The sequence below is a fragment of the Triturus cristatus genome, chromosome 4_1, assembly GCF_964204655.1.
Source record: "Triturus cristatus chromosome 4_1, aTriCri1.1, whole genome shotgun sequence".
NCBI classification, from domain to species: domain Eukaryota; kingdom Metazoa; phylum Chordata; class Amphibia; order Caudata; family Salamandridae; genus Triturus; species Triturus cristatus.
Window position 1 is genome coordinate 1,034,269,619 of NC_140585.1, and position 26,292 is coordinate 1,034,295,910.

At 44.1% G+C, this 26,292-nt stretch overlaps 1 protein-coding gene across 3 annotated transcripts in view; it reads right to left on the reverse strand.

The window, feature by feature from the left end:
• LOC146856006 (metabotropic glutamate receptor 8) overlaps positions 1–23,827 on the reverse strand; it is a 2,429,629-nt gene extending 2,405,802 nt beyond the window's left edge. For all 3 annotated transcript variants that reach the window (XM_085653966.1, XM_085653965.1, XM_085653967.1), the window contains exon 1: positions 23,157–23,827. The gene's annotated coding sequence lies outside the window, so the exon portion shown is untranslated. The remainder of the gene's footprint in view (positions 1–23,156) is intronic.
• Positions 23,828–26,292: the final 2,465 nt, after the last annotated feature.

Below are 26,292 nucleotides of genomic sequence, written 5' to 3' on the forward strand. Positions count from 1 at the left end.
CCTTTGGAGTATGCCTCCTTCAAACCCCAAAAAGGGGAATACGTTTTGGACCTCTAACCCAACATTTTTAGAACACCTCTGGACTGATGACTCTGCCAAGAAGAAGAGCTGAAGAGCTGTCAGGAGGAGTACTGCCTCTTTGATCTGTGTTACTTTTCTGGGTTGGCCTGCAGTTGCTGCTTCTGTCTGTGAGCAGAAAAAGAACTGGACTTTGCTTTCTGGTATTATGCTTTTCCAAGGTTCTCCAAGGTCTTGTGCATGCTTGCCTCCTGCTGGAAGTCTCAGGGCCATCAAACACTTCAACTGCAGCATCCCTGAACTTCGCTGCTGGTAGTTCTAACCTGCCAAGTGGTGCCAATTTCAATTCAGGGCCCTTGAAGGTGGTTCTGCTGTTTGCAAGACTTGAAAGCCCAGGAATTGCCTTGCCAGCGCAGGTTTTCCCACTGAAAGCTTACTGTGCCATTGAAAAACCAATGCATTGCAGCTGTGCGACTAAAAGAATCAACGCATCACCTGTCGGTGGCTGAGAGAGTCGACGCAGCACCTGTTTCGCCACCGCCGCATTGCCCCAAGCGCATCCAGATCTCCACGCATCGCATCTTTGCACCAAGATTCCAACCCATTCCCCTGATGAAAGGAGTCACCTCTGGAAATCGACGCATCTGTTTTCCTCGCAGTAAGGAATTTATGCAGCACTTCTCCTGTGTGCATCAGAACTGATGCCTCCATTCCCCTGAGACTCAAGATCCGATGCATTGCTGTGCTTTCTGATGCTTCTCTCCTTTGTGGCTGTTTTTCATCTTGGAGTTTGACGCATCAAAGGTACTTTGTGCTAAAATCAATGCATCCAAAGAGTTCTATGGACAGAATTGTTTAAACCTTTTTAAAGTGATATTTTGAGCTATGTATGTTGGATGTTTGTCGTTTTGGTCTTGTTTGGTTTAGATAAAGTTTGTTTATTTTACCTAACTGGTGTGGTGTCCCTTGGCAGTGTTTTCTCTGTGTTACTGTGAGTGTTCTGTGCAAATACTTTACACATTGCCTCTTAGATAAGCCTGACTTCTCGTACCAAGCTACCAAGGGGGTGAGCAGGGGTTATCTTGGGTGTGTAAATCCCTTACCGTGACTAGAAAGAGGGGTCCCTACTTGTACAGGGTGCAAACCACGGCCTAGAGACCCCCTTCCTAACATATGTGATTTCTCCTGATCTGAATGATGAAAGAAGAATCTGTCAAAGCATTGAAATTAAATGATGGATACTCTCTCTGCCATCACTAGACATATTTGAAAAACCTTTTAAAGAAGCATGTGCGAAAAATGTTCACATAGCCAACGAAACATATTTTAGTAATCAGCTGACAGCAGCTCAGAAACTGATTTCAAATGCTGAAAAGGTAATGTGCTAAAGTGAGTAAATGTGTGTCAGCCAGGAACTTTGCTCCTCCACTAAGGCTATCTCCAACATCACTGTCACTAAGAAAAAAAATATAATGGACATATTTCATATGTACAGCGAACTTACTCAAAGACATCGTGAATTGCAAGAAACTTCAATCATGAGGCAGACCCAATCAATTCAAACCTGGGTAAAAAATCTCTGATGCAAAATTGGATTGAAATCATCATCCTATCCAAGGAAAATTGAATAATTTCTGATCTTTTGAAAACTGAGAATGTCAAATCTCCACTCAAAAATATTAGACGACTCAAACTACCTTAAGATTTTCCACTCTATCACAGGGCAGCTCAAAAAATATTTTGTTGCATCTCAGCTCAAAGCTAATTTGGTAGCAAATAATATAATTGATAATGATTTTGCTGCAGCATTGGAACCTATTTTATGTCAGTGGTAGATGCCATGGTGAACATCTTCTATGAAATTTGGAGTTGCTGCTTCATTATTTACAGTGCACAATGACATACTGTAGTAAGGAGAGCACCACCAGTGGCAAAACACAGTGGAAATGCACCGAATATTATTCAAACTCATGCTATGACAGTGCTGCCACAAAAAATAAAATAGATAAAAGTTTTATGGAACAAAGCCATACCGCTAGTATTACTGAAATTGAAGTCAGGAGTATTTTACAGGCCCTACATTGGCCAGTGTAACCTCTCAAGAACCAACAGGACTGATACTTAAAAACATTATATCAAAGCAACAGGTCAACCCCTTGGCATACCAGCCCTAGAATAATGGATTGCCAGAACATGTAGAACAGTAAAACAATAAAAGAATGATCCTTTATCCTACCTATACCAATTTGCTAACCTTAACGCAATGTAACACATGCATGATGGATGGTACTTTTAAGTTGTGCCTTCGACCATTCACACAGTACATGGTCAAAATTAAAATACAATCATCTCATTAGTGTATGTATGCTTACCTAATAAAAAGTGCAACTTACAATGTTGTAATGTCTATTAAGCACCATATCTCAAGAAGCAAAGACAAATGATGCAGTGGTATGGTGGCACAATTCCTTCCAAGAAACACTTGGAATAAGTCACCCTATACTCTACCAATTCCAAGAAATACTTAAAAAAGAACAAACACACCAGGATCTAAGAATGGAATAATCCCTTACTCAACTGAAGTCTTCAAAAAACAAAACAAAATGCAAAAATGTCTAGTATTCAAAGTAATACCATTTGCAAACATCCAAACCTTACCATATTTGGACTCAATAGCGAGAAATCCCTTTTAAATAAACGCATTGAATAACATCACCATTTAACCTCCCTAAAACACAAACACTCACAGTGTGTGAATATTTATTTCTACCTACTATTAAATCAAAAATAGAATACGAATCTGAAGAAAAACTATCATTCAAAAGACAACGATTGAGGTTGATTAATACAATTTACAACAGTAAATATATAAATATGCAATGCAAAATGACCAAAGTTATTTTAACCAAACAATCACATTTCTACTACCTATAAAAATATGTTAATACCATACAAACACTAACATATATATAAACAATAATAACATAAAAAATTAACATTGCCTTCCTAATAAAATAAACAAAACAGGATAACACTTACAATTTCATAGCTGAAGCCCTGGTCGGTGAAATGACGATCCAAAAAATAAAATCCCAAAAGAATATTGATAAAAAATAGGCCAGAAGAATGCAAAATTAGATGAACCAGTACAAGTCCAATAAATCAAGGGAACTGCCCAAAGCTCGAGAAAAATTAAAATAAACTCTGCAGCACAAGTAAAAAAATATTTTGGTTATAAAATAGTGATCTTTTTCCTTAAAAAACCAAAACGCATTTGTAAAAAATGAATTCTAACATTGAAAAATAAACACCTGTAATAGAAAAACAATATAAATTCACCCAAAAACAATTACAACCGTAGTACAAACCATAAAAAGCAATGAAAAATGAATAGAACACACATACAATTAACCATTACAATTCACATTAAGGCCTACTGCAATACTCCAAGCTAACTAACACCTGCTACACTAAAAATATACAATAAAACAACATCAAATTTAAGGAACTTGCTGAGTCTAACACCTCGTACCTATCACTAAGCCCTTAGAAAATAAGAATAAAATAGTCTTGGCTGAACCCAAGAACAACAATCGGAAACCCCAACCGGAAACCGCCTACAACCTTATAGAAGAACTACAAATCAAATAAACTGGGAACAAATTTTGGAAAAATAAAATAACATAAGAAACCAAAAACTAAAATTTGTCGTATAGAAATCAATGTTAAAAAATGTGTATTAATGTTAAGCCTGGGCGGAGTTTGCAGAGTTCTGCTACTCGGAACTCCGCAAAGTGCAAAAAAACTCTGCAGCGCTACGCAGGGCTCCGCAAGCGTTGGAGTGCATTGGATAAATGCTGTTTGTGGTGATTTTCATTGCAAGGTGCTTGTCTGCACTTTGCAATCATTGCAAATGGCGCCATGCACAGCGCAAGCGGACGCTGCTTCTTTTCTGCTGCTCGAGTAGATTTTTACTTGAGCGGCAGCTTTTTCAACGTGAGCAGACAGTTTCTCAACTCGAGCGGTCGTGAGCATACACGACAACTCACAATTAGAAATATGATCACCTGCGTTGAGAAATCTCACCGGAAAGTTGATTTTCAACACTCGCAAACTTGATGTTGACGTTCGTGAATGAGGAAGAATCTCACCTGGAGGTGGATTTACCTCACTTGCGCTCACCAACTTGACATTAACGAAAGTGAGTGAGGGAAAAAAACTGCGCTCCGCATAGCTTTTTCAGAATTCAGCGAGCTCCGCATAACACAGAGTGCGGAAATCTCCGTAAACTCAGCAAGAGTAGCAGAGTTCACCGCCCAGACTTAATTAATGTTTACAAAATAACAAAAGTGTTAAAAATGATTTTTAAAAGTTTATTTTTAAAAATGTGCATCAATGTTCAATATATGAATGTTTATTGCAAAATACTAATAAACGTATAGAAATGTATAACCGACTTTTTTGGTACTTTTTAGATATATAACAGTGTTTCAAAAATGTAAATAATTATATCTCTGCTACAAATTACAATACAAACAATTGTAATACTACAACTTAAAATATATACATACTAAAACAATATCAAATTTGTGTAATTACTATGATTGTAAACTAAGAAAATCCTTTTTCTGGAAAATAAAAATGCTCCAAAAAACTTGTTGTAATAATTGAAAAATAATGCACAATATCAAAAGTTAAATATTTAAAGAGTTGTTTAGAAAGTACATTTAGCACAAAAAAGTAAAAAAGAATACTTTGTGAAAACTACATTAAAAATTAAACAAACAAATCAGACTATAAATGATATCTCAAAACTACAAATCATGCATTTAAATTATCTATCACACTTGATAACCCTTAAATATATTTTCTCAACACAGCTATCAGACCACATTAAGGACAATTAAAACCTGATCTGTATAGAAACTCCACTGATAGGCACAACCTTTGGCTACACAGAACATTCGTCCCACATCATGCTTAGAAAACCGACCACAAAGCCGAGTATTAAAGGTACAGAGAATTATAAATGATGATAATCTATATAATAAAGAGAGAGATGCTGTCAAATGTAACACAATGTGGCTATCCACAAGATATTCTTCAAAAAGCTCAGGAACATATCTCCACTGTGAAAGCTCATCAAGCTTTGGAAACAATACTAAAAGCACACAGTCAAAGAAGTCAAATAATTGTACATTATACGATACAATTAAGACAAATACAAAAACTAACAAACAAATGTAGGCATAGTCTTTAGACTGATTTTACATTACAAAAACTTACAAGAAGCAGACTGGTGATGATGCATGCAAAACAATGTAGACCTTACTTAGAGTTTGACGAACAGGGTACGCTGACAAAAACTTTTTAGAGTACCTTGTCCTCTAAACTTGTAGTTCCCTCGCTTTCTTTCGAGCCAGGAAACCACCATGTTTCCAACAGTGGAGCATACCCTGGAGTCGCCAGTGGAAACCTCTGACTGATGGACTGAATGAAATTAGGCTATTGGTCTGTGAATTTAAACCTTCTTCCCTATTGAGAGTGAATGTTTGAACTTAATTTTTTCCTGTTCATGACTGCCAGAAAAGCCAGTTAGCACTGAACAGAAAAACTAATAACTACATGACAGCAGAAATCTCCCAGTGTATGAGGACTTGTAGTTTTTTGTTTTACTCCAGTTTTGAAAGTTTGTTTTTTAACAGCAAAAAACATTTGCTGTGCAGTCACATTATACATGACACCTGTTGGAAATGGCCCTCTCTGCAGGGTCATCCCCAAACCTTTTGCTGTCCTCCTCCTACTTTTTCCTCAATTTATTTTTGTTGGCCTTAGGACTCCGTGCACTTGACTGTTGCTAACCAGTGTTAAGGTACTTCTGCTCTCTCCTTAAAACATGGTAAGGTTGGATTATACCCAATTGGCACATGTAATTTACTTGTGTAAATACCGAGAACACTGGCACTACATTTGCCCAGGTCTTGTAAAATAAATGCTACTAGTGAGCCTGCAGCACTGATTGTGTCACCCTCTTAAGTAGACTTTTAAACATGTCGCAGGCCTGTCATTGCCGAGCTTGTGCATGCAATTTAAACTAACTTGTCAACCTGTCAAAATAAAACTTTTGCCAGGCCCAAATCTTCCTTTTTAATGCATATAAGTCACCCCTAGGATTGACCCTGACCAGCCAAGAGGGTACTGTGCAATGCCTTTTTAAAGTAGGTAATGTACTTTTAAATTTTACATGTCCTGGTAGTGAAAAACACTCACATTTGTTTTTCGCTACTGCAAGGCCCATCTCGCCTGTATTATAATATTGGGGTTGACTTATTACGTTTATAAGTGTGATTTTCAAATGGGAAGAGATAACTGGTGCATGTTTGGTGTCTTTGGAAACATCATTTAAAATCCTAACTTATGGTGAAGTCAGATTTAAAATTACAGTTCTGAAAATAGCTCTTTTAGAAAGTTGGCATTTTCTTCCTTTAGCCATTTGATGTCTGCAGTCTGTCTCTGGTCACATGGCTTAGTGTAGTTGGCAGTTGGGCTCTGTGTATTCCTCACAGGCAGCCACACATAATCAGAGTTTAGGTGTAACTGGATGGGCCATCACTGGCAGAATGGGAAGGAAGAGCTGGGCCCAGCTTCACTTACGCCAAATGTCCTGTGTCCACTCAAAGGGCTTATTGACCATGCTTTGTCACTTAAGCTAGCTTGGAGCCAGGGCAGGGGAGGCAGGGAATTCTCTGAACTTCAAAGACACTGTCTCAAGGCTTCTCCCACCTTCCAGAACCAGGGCACTAATGCATGAAAGAAGGGCCTCAGATATCACCACTTCAGTACACATCTGGACTCTGCCAGGAAGGATTGCTGAGCTGCTGAAAGGACTGTCACTCAGCTGGACTGCTATTCTGAAGGAGCTGCTGCCTTGCTGTGCTGACATGCTGCCTGCTGCCCACTTGCCAAGGGGAAGAACAACTAGACCTGCTACTCCATCTTGAACCCAGTACCCCTGAGTGACTCAAAGGGCTAGTCTGCTGGACTCCTAATCTGAGCCTCAGGGTCATACCAGGCTTCCCCATAGTCCCTAGACCTGTCTTCAGCGTGTTCCTGACCCTCAAGAGGCACCTCTCAGACCCTGGACTCTTAGTGTTGCTCTTGAAGTCTTAAAGTGAAGCTTTAGGATCTTCGCGACCACAAATGGCCCCGTCCACACCAGATCTACGCTGCTTGTACCAAAAATCAGTGCAAGCTGCTGCAAGCCCGTCTCTTTGTGCAGTGAGCATCAATCACCCACAGAGAACCGCAAATGCAAAGTGCCAGCCTGCCGTCAGTAATGCCTGGCCTCCTTCTTGTGCCACGTTGACAACCACCAGCAATGCTCTACTTGCTCCCGGTGACTTTCTTCAGCGCGAACAGGACTCTTGGCACAAAAACAAGAATATAAACCTTCAGCTGGACTCTTCTGGGACTGTATCCAAGCTGTGCTCCATTTCGGTCAGCCTGAACATTTGACTTAGACCCAATCCAACGTGTTTAGATAGCCGCGGTTGAGCTTAATGCTTTCAAACACTATTTTGCACCATATTCTTTCAAAATTCATAACTCCAGTTCTACTGATTGGATTTTTTTTAATTTTGGTCTAGTTTTATTCAATACATTTTGCTCTATTTTTCTAACCTGGTGTGGGATATTTGTGTATGGTGTTTTCACCTTTTTCGAATTTGAAGTGCTGCACAATTACTTTACACATTGCCCCTAAGTTAAGCATGACTGCTCTGTGCCAAACCACCAGGAGAACGAGCACAGGTTAATTTGGGGTTTGCTTGTGTCTTACCCAGCTTAGGGTTGTGGTTGCTGCCTGATCGGGGCTCACATGCCAGTCAACCAGAAACCCAATTTTTAACAGTAGCCATACAACAAAGCTTCAGTGCCTTAAGTAGGGCTTCTGCAGCAGTAACTCTGCTGAACGTACAGAGATCTTGTTCTGTCTCATTGAGATCTTTCAACATGGTGAGCAATGATCTCCTGGGGCTGTAAAATATATCCCTCCACTGGCTTGGTCAAACAGCATACTGCCTGCCTAATAATTAATAAGCCTCTAGCTCATCAAATCTGACATCCATTAAATAACTAACCTTTTAACACAGAAACGGGATATATATTTATATATATTCACTGTAAAAAAGCAACAGTTAAAGTAACATTATAGATAGGTGAAATGTTAAGTAACAACGTACCATTATCTCAATCAACTATAACTCGTGCTCTAAGGTAACTATAACTCACACCCCTGTTATGCACTCTTTTGTCAACAATATCATTGCAAATGTTGCAGTGATATTATCAGTGATGTCATAGACGTCATGAGTGATGTAATGTGTGTGGTAATTAACAGTGCATGGCGAGGGCGCCAGCTATAATTACTTTAGGGCATGAGTTTAAAAGTCCACGTTGTGAACATTTCACCTATAACCTTACTTTAACCTTTGTTTTTTCCAGTGAATCTCTAGGGTTTTTTAAACATAAAGCAATATTTTATTTCTATACTTAAAGCCAACCCTCCGCAGGCAGCCAACCCCACACTGCGAGGCCAGGCCCTGTGGCCAGCCCCCCCCCCCCCACAGGCAGTTAACCCATTCGGCCATGTGTAGCAATGGGTTGGCCAGAGGGACGACCCACCAGGAGACAACCAAACCCATGTTGCACGCGGCGTTCGCCATGGCCTTTGGCAATGCACAGCCTTGGCAGCGCGGCATACGGTTGGTCTTACGGCCCGAGGACCACATTCCCTGGGCCAGAGGTGGGTCCACATGTTGGAGGCTGCAGGGCGATCCCAAGGCCCCCATGGCCCCAGCGGCTTTCCTCATGGTGCAGGAGTTGGCATTGCTCTCACTCGGAGTGAGCAGCCATTTATGCTTGCTCCCTCAGGGTGCGAGCAATATGTGTGCTGTTTTCCTGCCTGCATCAGTGCTGCGTGCCCTCCTCCCCCTAATTAATACCCTTAATTTATACATGAGGCCCAGGGGATGGGCTCACTGGAGCCAATCAGATTGGGAAGGCGGACGCATGGGTCATTAATATACCCAACCCAGGGGGATGGGGTCCCCAGGGCAAAAAATGGACTCCAGGGGCCTACTTATGTTTCCCTCTCCATATATATAATTAAAAAATGAAGGCCGACGTTTAAGAAAAAACACATTTAGTCCCAGGGGACTCCCTACCAGCCCCCTTATAATATTTTTTTATAACTTCAGGACCTAGAACTAAAACTCTGAGTCCTGTAATGGCTGCCATCAACATTTTTCTCATGTTGCTGGCAGCTAATCAGAGTGTTACCTCATTACATTTACAAAGTGATAACTTTTGTGTAAGAGCAGGTAGGAATATCCTGTTTGGTGTCTGAGAAATTGTAATTTAATGGTAATGTCAAAATTCTGAAAATGCCACTTTTAGAAAGTTGACGTTTTATTGTACGTTCGTATATCTTTATTCGATCATAACAAATATTATCATAAAAGATACAAATCGATTACAATTGGTATACAAAAGGCATCATAAAAAGAAAATCAACCAAACTCAAGCCAGTTTTAACAGCTTTCTGGCTGCATAACATGTACTTGGTTTTGGAAATATTTAACTCCAAGTCTAGATTGTTCATAAAATCGACAAGGTTGTTATTAGAGCTCTCTAGCCATTTGGGTTACATGAAATAAAGGCATTTTTTTGTAATAACCATTTGGTACCTGCGGCCTGTACCGTGGGTCATATGGCTAGGTGTAGTTGGCAGTTGGCCTTTCTGTATTCCACCCAGAAAGTATCACAGTAGAGGGTCTGGGAATTGGCAGGAAGGGCAATCCTGACATAATGGGGGTGGATCTGTCACCTACCACACTTGCACTTCAAACCTACTGGCCCAGCACACTCAGAAAGGACTTCACTCTAGCCTATTGAGCCCCAGACAGGGTGGGACCAGGGCAGGGAGGCAGAAAATTTCAGTCACCTATGTAGGGGTAAAGCTCCAGAACTCCTGGACCTGAGGATACTGCCAAAGAAAGACACCCTTCTGCCCTGCTGCTTAACGTCCGCCTGTTTGCTGAGATAAAAGATTGGATCTGCATCCTTTCCCCTCAGCAGTGACTCCATGGGTCAGCTGACTGGCCTCCTGTTCCACGCTACAGGGATGCAACAAGCTCCAGAGCCCTCTCTGCAACTGTTCAGCTGACCTGCTGCGATTGGACCTGCCTGGACCCACAACTGGACCTGCCTGAGGCCTGCTGACCTCTGCTAGAGTGAATTCCTGATCCCCAAGAGGTGACTCCCAGGTCCTGGACACTTGCTGTGGCATTGGTTGAGCTTCTCTGGAAATAAAAGAAGTAATCCTGAAGTTTTGGGCTTTTCACAATCACAAATGGGCCCACTCGTGCCTAGATCTTGCCGCTTCTGCCGACTACCAATGCGAAGATATTGTGAATCGAACTCGTCACGCTGAAGCGAGCGCAGTGAAGACCAGCAACCGCAGATCTGCACTTCGTGCTACAGCATCAACAACCCACTGTGACCGCCAATGTGACTCTCCAGCAACAACCATCCGCAAAACTCATCAGGATTTTCACGCTAAAGCAACGACGATCCATGGCACCTGGCCTGCTTTTCATGCAACAGCGATGACCATCATTGATGCTCTTCCTGTTTCCCACAGCCTCTTCCCCAGCAAACAGGAATTTTTGCACTAGACTTTAGCAGGTAACTTTTTCAGCAGGACTAACCTGGTCTGTGTGTCCGGCCCATTCTCCATCGCAGTCAGCCTGAACTTGTGATTTTCACCTGGTCTCGCATGACCAAATAGCTACAAGTGGTGCTTTGTGTTTTTAGGTGCTATACCTACCTGAAATCTTTAAAATTGCATATCTCTGGCTCTACTGGTTAGATTTTTGTTGTTTTCATGTCAAATAATTGATTACATTTTACTTGATTTTTCTAAATTGGTGTGAATTTTTTCTTGTGCAGTGTTTTCACTTATTGCTATTTATATGCTGCATAAATGCTTTACACATTGCCTCTTAGTTAAGCCTGACTGCTTTTGTGCCAAACTACCAAATGGTTAAGCACTGGTTAATATTATGACTTTATGTGCTGCCTTCAACATGACAAGTATTGTGGATGTTGCTTGTGCAGGGTTTTACCCCCCTAAATCAACAGGCCAATTTCTCACAGTGACATGCTAGAAAAATAACTAAATCACTATTAATAATAGTTATTACGAATGCAATTCAATGGTGGTCACATTTGTGATACATATTAATGAAAAGTATTTTTTAGAAAGTTACCTTTTCCCTGCCAGAAGTTCCTTCTCTAATTTGCATTAACTCTTCAGCATTTCCCAGCCTGTGCTTATCCTGGGAATAAGTGTCAAAGAAGTGCGAAATGCCCCATAGGAGCAAACAATAGGCTGACTTACATGGGCAGAGTTGACTCCTCTGAACTCCAGAAAATATTCAGATTTGGGGCTTTGGCATCTTGTGACACCACGCTGTCAAATCCAGCTGGATAGATCAGTTGAGCCACATGTAACACTTGGAGCACACTGAAAAGGAGACAACAGCATGCCAAGACAATTCTTTTGTATCACCGGTCTCATTGCTGAAGGACCCTGCTTTTCTCCTACCACAGAACTGTCTCTGGTTTTTAAATGGGTACAGTGCCTCCTTCAAACTGGATTTGGAGTACGCAGGTGATTTCACTCTGACATTCCCACATACCCACCCAGCCATCAGAGCCCAGGTATAGTATGCCCAAGTATTTTGCCATCTTGAAAATCCCCTGACACATGGCATATTGCAAAAAACAACAATTGATGGACAGAATGCAGAACAGTGTTATACATTCACCCCAGTACAGAGATCTGGGCCTAAATCCATCTTTTTTTTTGCTCACCATGCCATTACAGTTTGAACCCAGCCATATGCAAATCAGTCTTGCCCCTGTGCCTCATGGGAACAGTCCAGCCAGAACTGCCAAGCCAGGTCCTCCCTGGACTGGAAACAAGCATCCTAGGACCGGTTTCGGGGTTTCACCCCTCTTCAGCCAGGATAGCTTGATTCATATTGCGCCTGTTTGCAATAAGGAACTACTGAAAATGTTGGCCTGTGAACTTTTACTCCACTGACTAGCAAGCATTCAGGAGTCACCCCCACTTACGAACTGGTGCCAAGCACAAATGTGTCATCCCACATAACCTGGACAGAACACTTTCTGGATCTATGAAAGATTAAAAAGAGTCAGGACCTGCTGTCTGTGATCTTAGAAGAGCCCTGAAGGACTGGACCGGCTCCCTCTTTTACCCAGGACATAGAAGTGGACTGCAAAGGTCAGTTTGCTGACCTCCTGTGGGACTACAGGGAGACAACAAGCTGCAAGAGGCCTTTTTCCTGGAAGTAAGTAGCTAATCCGTGACAACTAGGCCAGAACTGGATCCTGATGTTGGCATCTATCTTACACCCTGTGAGTCTAAGTGCCTCCCCTGGGGTCTTGGGGGGTTTAGAAGTGTACTCCTATGTTTAAGTGGGCACCATAAGAAAGTTTGGAAACTTTTCAAAAATGTTCCTACAGGCAAGTGGGACTTAAAAACTTGTCTGAACTTTCTGACTTTCCCCACTTGGTGTATCCAACTTGGCCTCCATCGTGGTTGGCTTCAAACGGTCACTTTGTTCCAATCTACCACGATTATTAACTGTAATTGGCGCTTTACTTTTTTTCGGTGCTATTTCTACTTAAAGTTTAGAAATTCATATCACTGATTCCTCTTATTGGATTTTTGCAATTTTGGTGTCAATTTGTTTATTAAAGTTTACTCTATTTTTCTCATTGAGCTTTGGATTTTTATTGTTTTGCATTTTATCTTTTGTCTTTACTACTGTTTTGGTACTACATAAGTACTTTCTACAGTGCCCTAACTTAAGCCTGTCTGCTCTGAGCCACAGCTCCCCAAGGGTTGTTCTCATATTAATTTAGTGACTTTAAAGGTTCTCCCTGACAAGAGTTGTGATTACTCCTTGAGGTGGGCAGCTGCCTACTCCAAATAATGATTCAGTTTCTTACAGCCTCTTATAGTCGCTCGCAATGAGATGTTCAATTGACAAAAGGATATGCTTTGCAGCGCATTGATTTTTGTTTTTGCATTATATATGTCAGCAAAACATTGTGTACTAAGATGGCATGACTTTAAGATAAAAAAAAGATATGAATCTCTGATATAATTTGAAATTGTATGCCACTTGATTTTCTGAAATCACTGTTATTGAATGTGGGATATTTCTTTCAATGATGTGTTCGCACAGCAGGGACAGGTACCTCGGAATTCTTTTCATCAATGCGGAAGCTCAGTCACAATTTACATCAAGACTGTGATCTCTTCATCACAACCTGCCAGCTGGATTCTGCAGAAGGAGTATCAATGGACTGCAAGATCTTGATAGATATAGAATTATTTTCTAAACACAGTATATTTAAATTTGCACAAAATGCTAAACCTAGTTGCCATTTTACAGCTATGTTCAGTGAAATCGTCACTGTTAGGAAAATATAGCCTGAATGCATTTGGAGGTCATTGGCTGATTCAGAACCACTAGAACAGTCACTGGTAATGCCAGGTTGTTTTGGGCTGCTCCTTCATTGTCACATTACTTGCATCCTTAGAACTACATTCTTACGTTCAAGCCCAGCATGCACACAAAATGAATCATAAGAACTAATAGTTTTTAACATCCTCACAGCAAACACCAGGCAGATAACGTTCATGATTCAAGTAAACAAGAACACACAAAGAATCACAGAATGCACACCATAGTCCACCCAGCAATCATGGAGCACTCAAACTGTACACAGCCCTACGACATGCATAAACATTTGCAATCCACTGGTAGCTAGTCGTAGGCACAGTCTCTGTAGGGCACACTCCTAAACACGAGGAAAGTAGAGCTGACTTCTTAATACAGGCTTACCCGCATACAGAACAAAGAAGAAACAGTGGCAGCTGCTCCGCTCACGTAGAGGAGCTTTGCCCCACTGCTTTGTAGCAGTGAAATAAAGGAAACATAAAATGATAATTTACTCTTTGTTATTATATTTTATGCTTCCCTGCAGAAGCTTTGCAGGCGGGCGGGCTGGCTGCTCTGCTTATGGAGCAGGGCAGGGGAGGAGTGATTTGCCCTTCCTACGTGCGTAGGAATGGCCGGCCCTCTTTGGCCGGCCAAACAGTCATGCGCCTGTTGCATGTGCTCCATGCAGGCTGTATTGCAACCTGCATGGAGAACATGCCTAGGCCCCCATTCCCTGGCTGAGAGCAGAACCGCTGCATCTGACCAATCACAACGCTGCATTGCAACATTGTGATTGGCTATGGGGAGCCTGGTGCTTCCTGCTTCCCTGTTCTGGCCTGGAGAGACAACGGAGGGATAGCAGAGGTGCATTTTGGTTCTATTTTCACCTAAAACTTAAAATTACTCCTCTCTGGTCCTCCTTATTGGATTTTTGTCATTTTAGTGTAATTTTGTTTATTAAATTTCATTCAGTTTGGAATTTTTTATTAATTGGGGTTTTGACTTGATTGCTGTTTTGGTATCGCAGACATGCTTTACACATTTCCCTAAATTAAGCCTGTCTGCTCTGTGCCATCACCACCAGGGGGTTTGGCTTGGATTAATTCAGTGACTTTGAGGGTTCCCCTTCGACAAGAAAATATATTATTCATTGCGGTGGGCAGTTGCCCATCCTATATAATAATCATCTTTCTTACAGACAGCAAGCCCTATGAGAAAAAAAAACGTTGATGTCCTACCACCAATATTAAAATTCTGAAGTGTGAGGTGTTGCTGATCTGGATAACCAATACACCTATTTATCCTTCAAATGAAAGTGATCATTTGGAGTATTTCGAACGTTTGACTGCAATCTCACTTATAACACTAATGACATTAGCTAAAGATTAACTTACAACTGTGAATGAGGCGGTGTCATTTCATCGGAAAAAAATTCCTTAAAAACCTGCAGTCACCTTTAGAACTAAGGCTTCAATGGGTAACAAACATGATCAAAGATTCTAGAATCTTGACATGAGGAAAAGTGGATGAGATGGGAGATGGAAGTTGAATAGGGGAGAGTGTAAGGGTGGAAAATATGAGTAAAAAAGGAAGGATAAGACAGAAAAATGGTAAGGAAAGAGGTAAATGAAACAAGAGTAAAGAAGTGATTGAAAGGGAAGAGAAGAACTATGGCAGAGGGGGCTGATTAGTGAGGAATAGGGGGTGATGAGCATCATAAGGTAGAGAAGGTGAAGAAGATTGCATTGGAGGTTGATGAAGAAGGATGAAAAGGGTGCCTGAGGAGGTAGGATCAATGGAGCAAGGTATTGATGAGCAAAATGAGTGATGCAAGGAGTAGGGGGCTGGGTAAGCATATACTGGGTCGGGTTGATAAGAGGTGAGCATAGGGAGTGGAATATGGGAGGGCGAAGGCAAAGGATGATGTCTGTGAAGGATGGGGATGATGAGAAAGGAAGATGGTCACTTAGGAAGGTCAAGAGCCCATGATAAGTGGTGGGGAAGGGGCCAGAGAAGGAGTGTAAAGAGAATGGAGGATAGTGGTAGAACAAGGAAGAGGAGAGATTGATGGATGGGGAGGGTGGTGGGTAAAGAGGGAGTGATGGCAATGGGAGAGACTAGTGGGAGACAGGAGAATGGGAAAGAAGAGGAAGCATGCCAATCATTATTTAGGAAAGAAAGTTCAATTTTGACGCACTCACATGAGCTTTACATTCCCTCTTTGTTCCCCCTGAGATACATCCTGCTCAAAAGACTGAAAACATTATAGTGGTTGAGAAAGTGCCCACCAAATTACAAGTTCAGTCATCAACTTTGGAAGCTGTACTCTTGGCACAGTGGATAGATAGTAGTACCCACATTTGATGTCTGCTTTGGTTTTGTTGCTCAGGTTGTCACCTTTGATTACTCTTCCAATTGTTATGTGGCTTATTTAGGTAAGATATGTCCAATCCCTGGTATTTACAGATCTCGTGTGTGCTCATGTGTATGCACTATATGATCCATGCCCAGTGGAGTAACGATAACTGAGGGGTCCCCCCTGCAAGGTACATGGAGGGGCCCCCTCCGGACTCTTATCAGGAGCTCCCCGGCTGAAGTGCAGTGCTGAGGGGGCTCCCTGGAGCGCGGGGGATGCGGGGGCCTGTGTTACGCCCCTGTCCACACCTTACTGCTGCCACTGTGTAATATTTGGAGAACTACGAGTGAAGAATAGCTCCAGAGAGAGTGAACCGTCATGCCTGATTACCAGTGGTCGAAGTGGGCGGGAACGGCAGGGCACGGCGTGCCCCTACTTCTTTAATTCTATAGCTTCCGTTCCCCTACTTTTTTATTTTGAACATGCGTCCCGGGACGTCAGAAGTATACACGGCCTTAGAGAAGGCTCGGCTTTAGTGGCTGTTCGGCGACGGGTGGGGAGCAGGGAAGGAAAAGGTCTCTGTCTCTTGCTTCCTGCTCAGACAAGACAAGGAAGGTGTCCGCTTCTGATCTGCCGCTGGCAGCTGCCCCACCCACCCTCTTTCTTACTCCTATTCCCTCTCTGTCTGTCTAACTCCTCCTCACTTACCGAAAACCATGACTCAAGAAATGGTTCTCACCCTCTTTCTTTCTGTTGTTCATTTGTTCGCCTGTGAAATGGATGCAAAAAAGAAAACTACTTTTGCTGGAAATGCCGTTTTGACATTTTTCTATTCCAAAGTGCAGCCTCGGAAAAAAAAGGTTCATAATATGAAAAATCAATAAAAAAAACAAGACGGAGTGTTCTTAAAGTGGCCAGATTGGTTTTATTCAAACCCCAAAAACATTAGTGTCACTTTACTGAGTTTGCCAGTGAAGCGCTGTTTTCCCCGGTGGGGAAGTGCACCAGACCTGGAGGTACTGCAATACCTGGTTGATGGGTGGATTGGAAAACAAAATGTGTATGCCGGCTTTGTGTTAACGAATTGGGGGGCATATTATCAAGGACGGCATTAAAATTATCGCCGGTTTAGCGGCAGAAAACTGCCACTAAAGCGGTGATAATGGGCTTGATATTATGCCCTAGAGAATTCCAATAGAAGCCCAGGTTCACACCAGAACATGGGCTTCTATTGGAATTCTCAAGGGCATATTATCAAGCCCATTATCGCAGCTTTAGCCGCAGTTTTCTGCCGCTAAACCGGCGATAATTTTTAACGCCGTCCTTGATAATATGCCCCGTGGTCCTTTTAAACCATACTGCTTACGTCTTGTAAGCATATAAGCAGTGGACATTGAAATAGGTCCTTTCTGGGCCCTGTAGTTTTCAGGCAAAGGAAGGACCCAGTAGTTTTCAGGCAAAAATACTCGTTGATTTCTGCATAAATGTAAAAGCGTTAAGTTCACCATGTTGTTTCTGCTTACATTTCACATGCTTTATTTAATCTTTCATTCCCTATGATTGTTTGGTTTTTCCAGGATGTTGTAACTTTTTCCTTTAGGCAGCAGATTGCTCTTGCCGAGTGCATAATTTGAATTGAGTCGCATCCAGTTGTTTATAGCAGGTCAAATTGGATTGTAGTTGAAGGCAGTGGGAATTTCTCTCAGTGGGGCAGTATGGTGTTCAGTGAGGGAGTGGATGTAGCACTGGGGGCACAGCTGCCGAATTTAGAACTAGGGAACCAGGTTCAGCCTTCATGAACAGTCCCCCAGACCACTCTCCTGAGGGAGCACATTGCCATGCTAGACCTTAGAAGGCCCTGCAAAACCGGAAAAGCCCTGGTGTCTTAGCACCAGTAGGTGGACCCTAGCAGTGGCAAGTGTGGGTTCGCCTTGAAGGCTCGCCCACCACAAACCATACTGAAGTTCATCTCCAGTCTTGCGGGCAGGCCTACGAAGTAGCAGACCCTAGAGCAACAGTGACTGTCACTGAGGTCACAGGACCCCTGAGAAGAGCTGGCTCAAGGGTGGTGCGACCGGTGTGACTGCAACGGGTGCTGACTTTGAGTGGGGGCGTTGTAAATTATGGTTTTAAAAGCACTTGCTGCCTCCTTCCTGGCCTACAGCAATTTTCGGCAATAATAAAAATGTCATGATAACTCCGGCGAATAAACTTCTTCTTAGAGAGAGATCGGAGTTTTGTCTAGTGGAAGTTTTGACTCAGGGAAAGATAGCGCAGAGGGTTAATGTGCCTGCTGCAAAGAAAATGTACCATGCCCATCACAAAGTGCACATATTGTAAATAGGTAGTGGGTTACTGCTTTTGTCAGTAAGATCCTTTTGTTACTTGCAGTTTATAAGTTAAAATCCTAACAAAGAACAGTGAGGTATTAACTTTCATCTTAGAGCTGCATACAAACTGCAAGGTATTAACTAGAGCTTTATGGTTTTTTCCCTAAGCCTTTGATTATCCTGATGTTGCAAAAAGTGTTCATTTGGATAGAAATCAATAATGATTATTAAAGAGAACCCCCAATCATGGTATTAAGTTTTAAATTCTGAGTTTGTGTTTCTCCAGATCAATCACTATTAAACTATACTGCCTACTAATATGGTTGTCATGTGACTCCTACATCTTGTAGTCCTTTGTCTTATGTAACATTTCCTATACAGTGATTTACACACGTAAAATTGATTGTCGCTGTGTATATTGCTGACGGCAGAAAATACATGGCTCAGAAATAAATGGCTTGTGCTTCCATTTTTAAGCATATTTGGGACATTCTGTGATTAGAAACATATCCCTCTTTGTGAATTTATTTTAATGTCAATAACTCATATTAATCGTTAAATAATCATGTGTATCCTTTGGTTGATTTACAAAACATAATAAGCTGTAACTGGTCAGTGAAATGCCAAACAAATACTAAAGATTGGGATGTTTTGCCAATCCTGGCCACACCTCTAACTCCGCCCACTGACCCCATTCTCGGGTTATTCCCGCCCTCTGATTCTCCGCCCACAGTTCCCCTACTTTTTTTTCCCCACTTCGACCACTGCTGATTACGCACCTGCCCACACAAGCACATGCACACCCCTCATTCCTTTACATACTCAAAAGCATTACCCTATAGGCAGCAGCAGGGAAGGCGAGGCTGACAGAGAAGGGTGAGGTGGCGAGCATAGGGTGAGGTGGAGAAAGAGGAGGTGAAGCAGGGAGATGGCAGCGTCATAGGGAGGAGGCGCAGAGGCAGGAGGGAGTATAGTGAGAAAAAAGGAGGATGGTGAGGGGGAGAGAAGGTGAGACAGAAAGACAAAGGAGGGCGATCAAGAGTGACAGGAGGGCTATGAAGAGAGAGGAGGGTGAAGAAGAGAGAGAAGGGTGAGGAAAAGAGGGAGACGGGCGAGGAAGAGGGATAGAAGGGAGAGGAAAAGAGAGACGGGCAAGGTGGAGAGGGAGAAGGGTGACATGTAGAGGGAAGGGTTAGAAGGGTGAAGCAGAGTGAGAGTAAGTTGATGCACACTGAGAGGATGGCGAGGTCAGGAGAACAGGAAACAAGAAAAAGGTGGAAAGAGAGGAGGTAAGAGAAATTTGAGGTGGAATGGAAAAAGATTAGGGCACAGCAGGGAGCAGGTGGATAAGGGAGACAGAGACTAGCATGAGGTGAAGAGGGTGAGGTGGGAGGAAGTAGAGGGTGAGGCAGGGCCGCTGGGGGAAGTCGGGAGAGAGGAGGGAGGGACAGAGGGAAATGAGGGTGAGGTGGCCTGGGCCGGAGAGACCAAGCCCATATGTTTAAACTACTAGAAATACACAGTTAAAACTAGCTGACAGGGCCCGGCGGTTGGTATGGTATGCAGCTCACATCCCTACAAGCGTGCTGCCCATGTCCACCTCTCAGACACCAGGGAGACTGGTCCAACCATGTTTCTTCAAGGCTCTGCCAGATCCCAAATCCTGGAGCCGGGCCTGGTTAGATCCTACAACTAATATGAATAAACACGTGTACAGTTCAGTGTAATGGTTCTTTGCATCAATGCACCCTCACGCTGCCCATGCACTGGCATCCCCGGAGACATCTCTCTTTAGGATACGATTGGTTTGCAGTAGGCAGCTGGCTCCGACCACCGGAAGTGACGAGTAATAGAGAACCCACGTGGGTGCATCCAGATTCCCAGCATTGTGTAAGGCCCGCTTCCTTCCAAATAATATACCCAAACATCACCAGCTTGTTTACTGAAGCCCACAGCCTCGGGACATCCCCACAGCTGAGTCTGGCGTACTGCAGTAATGCCCTGACTGACCCATTATACCACACATATTGCCTTGCGGCTTCCTGCACTGCCAAGAACTACTGTGGCCACTTAATAGTTCGAGGCCTGGGCCGGAAGGGACATTCCACAAGTAAATGCTCCTAGGTACGCGCAATTATAAAGAAGGCGGAAACTGTCGAGGGCCAGTCAATCAGTGACCTCTCTGTGGCGCTGACCCTCTAAAAGCGTTCCACCACTAAAGCGAACAGGATGCTGAAAGCACTCTGGCATGCTTCTAGGCGAAGCTACAGGAGGCACGCTGGAAACGTAAGCAGCACGTGCCACATACGTACACCGACCAGCGAGTTGCCATTACCTGACAAGCCCAGACTTGCATTTCATCAATGGAGTCGCGCTCGTTTAATATGTGTGAGCATGTTTCCTTTTTATTCAGTCCGCGTCAGGCAGACAGACAGCTTGATCTGTGACCACTCATCTCCCCAACAATGGGAATATAATTTTCTCACAATAAAGCACAGGCCGAAAGGTCACCAGATTTAGAACTCCAAATGTCAGCGCTGTCCAGATGTGTATGTAAGTTCTATCGGAAATCGATGTTGATTGCCTTGCTGTGTGCGTTTTGAGACACTTACGGCTAACGAATGCATTCTGCCGTGCAAGAATAACGGGATGAGTCCCCGGACAGCTGCATGCTTCCGCGGCCAGACTGGCACGTGCTAACTTTGTTTCAACATTCAGCCGACCCCTACTCTCCTTGGCTCCGAGCCCAGTCTCGCCGGCGTGAATAGCCCCGGGAAATCACGACTGGAGGGGGCACTCTGAATTTAATTTTCACGCGGGCGAGGCTCTAAAACAGGCGGCATCTCGCGTGACGCCACTAGATTCTCACCAGCCGCTCGCGCCTCTGGGGATGTTCGCGCCATTTCGCTGAGCAGATGGAATTTTGTGCAGTGTTCTTAAGAGGGCCATGCGAATCGCAACAATTTCTTTTCTTTATTTTTGGAATGCCTAACACGTTGGGTGGAGAGGTGCTGTCACAGCAGGTCTCATGAGCAATGGGTAGGGGTGTGGGGTGTGGGGGAAGCTGAAAATATACTACTGCGCTCCCAGCAGCAGTGACGCCTGCATGCACTCCTGCATCGATTTGGTGACTGTCTCCAGTCACACACACACACACACGCACAGATAGATAGATAGATAGATAGATAGATAGATAGATAGATAGATAGATAGATAGATAGATAGATAGATAGATAGATAGATAGATAGATAGATAGATAGATAGATAGATAGATAGATAGATAAGTGTATATATGTATATATGCATATATAGATATATATATACACACACATGTACGTGCGTACTATTTGGATGTATATATAAACACATATATGTTGTGTGTATAGTATATACATTTATTTTAATATATATAATGTGTGTGTGTGTATATATGTATATATACACACACACATAGATAGACAGACAGACAGACAGACAGACAGACAGACAGACAGACAGACAGACAGATAGATAGATAGATAGATAGATAGATAGATAGATAGATAGATAGATAGATAGATAGATAGATAGATAGATAGATAGATAGATAGATAGATAGATAGATAGATAGATAGATATGTCTAAATTAATGGCAATGCTCTGCGCGTGGTGGTTGGGGGTCAGGCCAGGCCCCACCCCCACGAAAGGCATTGCCATTAACTCATGCTGTGGGCATCAGAAACAATCACCGTGGAAGATGGGCCACAACCAGCACACGTGCCAACAGTGAGGAGACTTAAGTGCCTTTCTCATATCACACCAATTATTCTGCAGTCCTGCCGCTCCCTCCGACTTAGTTAGCATTTCATTTGGTGTGAAAGATGGCAGAACGGATAAGCACAAACCAACAAAGAGCTCAACGTGTATCAAATGCAGCAGGCGCGTGCCGCCTCCTCAGAAGTGACTGGGCAGTCTGCGGTGGTATTTTTCACTGCACTCCAGGCATGATGAAATGCAGCTGGACTTAACTCAACCACAATTAGTTCTCAGTCCCACATTACCGTTCAACTCAGAGGAGGGCTGCTAGCAGCAGTGCAATATAAAACCTCTGCTTAGGTATGGCGGGTCAGTGTGGTCTGCAACGCCAGCATCCCTCACTCCCACAGGTAGTCTGGACACTGCACGTACTCACCCTAGGCACACCCTCGGCCCTGGGACTGTGGTTAGGACTATGGCAGCACCAACCCTCTGGAAATCACAAATAAAGTGAAAGTGCGCATGCTTAAATTAATCCCAGGCGCCGGTATTTGCTGTGGGTTGCATTCCATTCCATCGTTTTTCGGCTTACCCTGTGCCGTTACAGAAAGAGACTGACCATATGCAAATAAAGCTCCCCCTGCGCCCCGCCTTCCAGCCAGAACCTAGCTGTGAATTAGCAGCTTTGTTTATCGAAAGAAGGCAAAGCAATTAAAATCTACTAAGCTGTGTGATTTTTCAATCAATGTATTTAAATTAAAGAATTAAAGACTCTACACTTAGCAATATCGTTCAGACTCTCGTTGTTTCTCCATCAACAACAACAGGCTTCTGCAAAACTATGAACAAACGTCAGGATGAACAGATCTTGAAAATACCTCATAGATGGTATAATGGGGAACATACACCCAGACCGGCTAGTTACGAAGCCCGAGTGAACAGGTGTACCTGTGAAAGCGATCTCCTTGCATGCGGTTGGACATTTTGACACACGTCCCCCAAACTCTGAGCAGAAAGGCTTTACGACTTGGTGTAGCGAGAGAGTTTAAGCGCACGGGGTGAGTGGTTCCGTGGTCAAGTCCCCTCCCAGAGTCACAGAGGAAGTGGACACCTACCTGCCTGCCGCAGGGACCCGCATGTCGGCGAGAAGGTCCGGGCGGACAGCGGCTCTGCCGAGCTGCCGCACTTGTAGCTGTCCGTGGTGCTGAAAGAGCCGGCGCGAACCAAACAGAGCGAGGCGTCTCATCCATGTGAAGAGCAGCTGCTCCTACCGGCAGCCGGCGGTCTCTCCAGCCCGACTCCTCATCCGCCCCTTCGCAGACATCCAGCCCGGTCCCTGCCTGAAGACGCTCCACCTGCGCCGCCGGACACCCCTGCGACAGCCAGGGGCCAAACATGCACATGTGCACGGCGCCAAACCCCCTCTTAGGTAGAGCCTCGGGCTACTGAGTTACGGTGCCCTGTGGGGAAATCGCACTCTCTGATACCTCTCTCTCGCTGTAGCTTCCCGTCTCAGCCTGTGTGTGTCTCTCCCTCTCGCTCCCTCGTTCTTTCTCACTCGCCCACTCTCTTTACCTGCCTGTCTCCTTCTCTGTATCTCTCACCTCCCAGTCTCCTTCCTCTCTCAGCTGCTGTAGCTCTACCTCTCTCCACTTCTCCGCCGTCTCTGCCTCACTCCCTCTTTCGCTCACTCTCCCCGTTCTCTAACTCCCCACTCCATTTTCGCTATGGATTTTTCGACATTTATTACATGCCCTCTTCTCTCTGGCGGCTGCTCGCCTCTTTTTCTCGCCCTCTTATTCTCTCTCGAACTACGCCTCTCTTACTCCCCTCCTGTCTCTCCCCACTAGCTCTTTCACCCCTCTCTCTTTTCCTCTCTCTTTATCTGTCTGCCTATATCCATGTAAACCCCTCTTCTTTCTCAGTAGTTTCTACCTATTCCTTATTCCATCCTCTCTTTCCTTCACTCTCTTCCTTTCCGCTCCCGGAAAGCTTCTCCCACCCCTCTCACTCTCCTTCAATCTCTACCCCTCACTTCGCCCCTTCTCGCCCCGCGCTGACTCTCGTGCCCCACTTCTCACCCGAGCCTTCGCTCTGCGTTTTCTAAACCGAGTCAGACTCAAAATGTATCTTTGATAAAAGGCAGAGCTGCAGATTAAGAGCAAACGGCGAAGCGCAGAACAACTGCAGGCGTTGTTCGCACCAAAAAAAAGGAAGAGGGAAAAAAAGAGAGCGTCGCTGCGGTGTAGTGAGGCGTTACTTGTCAGATTACTGGAGCAGATCTGTAGTGTCTCCTTAGACGCGCAGTGTCAGGCCAAAACAGCGGCAGAATCCGCGGGAAGCACAGGGTGAAAGCAGCGCAGGGGAGAAGGCGCAGCGCGACTGTCAATTTATCTGGACAAAGTTTTTAAATGCCCTCCTAGGCACCTGTTTTCCAACATTTGAACAGCTGGTACTGATCAATATAGTGGTTACCAACAGGGGCTTCTGCTATGTATCGGTTACCCAAAGGAGGCGGTGTGTGTGTGGTGGGAGGGGGGGAGGGGCAGGGAGAGAGGGAAGCCGCGTTCACGAGCAAACTCTGCTCATTGATGACATGTTAGACTTTTATTCCAGGCCAGTTGATTTTCAGCCCCAAGACACCGTTTGTGTGAACAGATACGTAAATAAGCCCTGCTAATGGAATATAATGGGATTTAAAATCGCCTTTAATCGCAATTTCATTTCATTAGCCTGGGAACGTGTCTTGGCTGACGCTGTGGTGCCCATATTTTGCCTCCTTACAATGCGCTAGCTGCACAGAGATGAATCTTGTGTGAGGAGATAGAACTTTGACTTGGTAGAAAAGTTCCATCTCGTGGCAGGTGTCGGTAACTGCAAGATCCCTGCGCGAGGCCTTCCTCGTGCCTCGCGCTCCTTTGGAGAAACACTTCCGCATTTTTCGCATTTTACCTTCTCTGACCCTGGCGCCGCTAGGGTCAGATAACGGGGTGGGGGTTGGGGGGGGGGGGGGGGGTGCGTATGGTTGGTTGAGCGGCGATTCCACGACATACATGCAGAATATTTTTCGTGACAGCTCACTGTGGTACAATTTAGGGACAGAGAGCGACACCGGCCCGCATCCATATTTCAGCAGCTGGTAACTAGCTAAAAGTATCAAGGGCATAGGTATCAATGGTACAGCAGGTCCAGTGGCACCTCTGCCCAGTGTATTTAGGGGCCTTTTATACGAAACTTTTTAATGTTTTAAGTATACAGCAGGTGGATTCCGGGGCTAATTTCCATGCTTGTAATAGGGCTCCCCACACACGGCCCCTTTGCTATGCTAAAGGAAGCATAGACACACACACTTTATGCTGTAGTTCCAATGAATCATTCCCTAATATTTTGTCTCAAGCAAAGTTGTTAAAAACTGAAAATAATCAAGAGCCTGTGTTAAACAGAGGTTGGTTTGCAGTGATTAACAGCCACTACCACTCACAACAATTAACTGGCACGCGACTGAGGGGACTGCACCTGAGGGAAACCAAGGGCTTTGGCTAACAGTCATAAAACAAGTTTGTTGTTTTGTTGCAGATGTTGTGTGTTATTTTCTCGATATTTAAAGATGTGCGTCCTTCTTGTATACGTGTGTGTAGTGTCAGCTACATGTACCACAAAACAATTTCTCTTGGATAAATTCACTCATTCACAACAACTCTGCATTCAATCAATCAATCAATCAATCAATCAATCAATCAGGTAATTATAAGTGCGCTACTCACTCGTGACGGCCTCAAGGCGCTGGGGGAGGGGGGAGATTCGCTGTTCCGTTCAGCCGAAGAGCCAGGTCTTGAGCACCTTCCTGAAGGTGATCAGGGAAGGGGTCTCTTCTGATGTTGATAGGGAGCTCGTTTCAAGTCTTGGCCACCATGTAGGAGAAAGCTCTTCCACCTGTTCTGGCTCTGCGGATGCGCGGGGTTTCGTCGAGGTCGGCGGATCGAAGGTTTTTCTTGGGTACGTAGAAGGAGATTCTCTCATTGAGGTATTGGGGTCCGGTGATGTGGAGGCATTTGTAGGCGTGGGTGAGTATCTTGAAAGTGACTCTCTTCTCAACGGGGAGCCAGTGGAGGTTCCATAGGTGATGGCTGATGTGCTCGTGTCGGGGGATGTCGAGGACGAGTCTGGCTGCGGTGTTCTGTATCATTGATGGGCTTGTGGAGTAGAGACTTGTTGATGCCGGCATAGAGGGCTTTTCCGTAGTCCAATCTG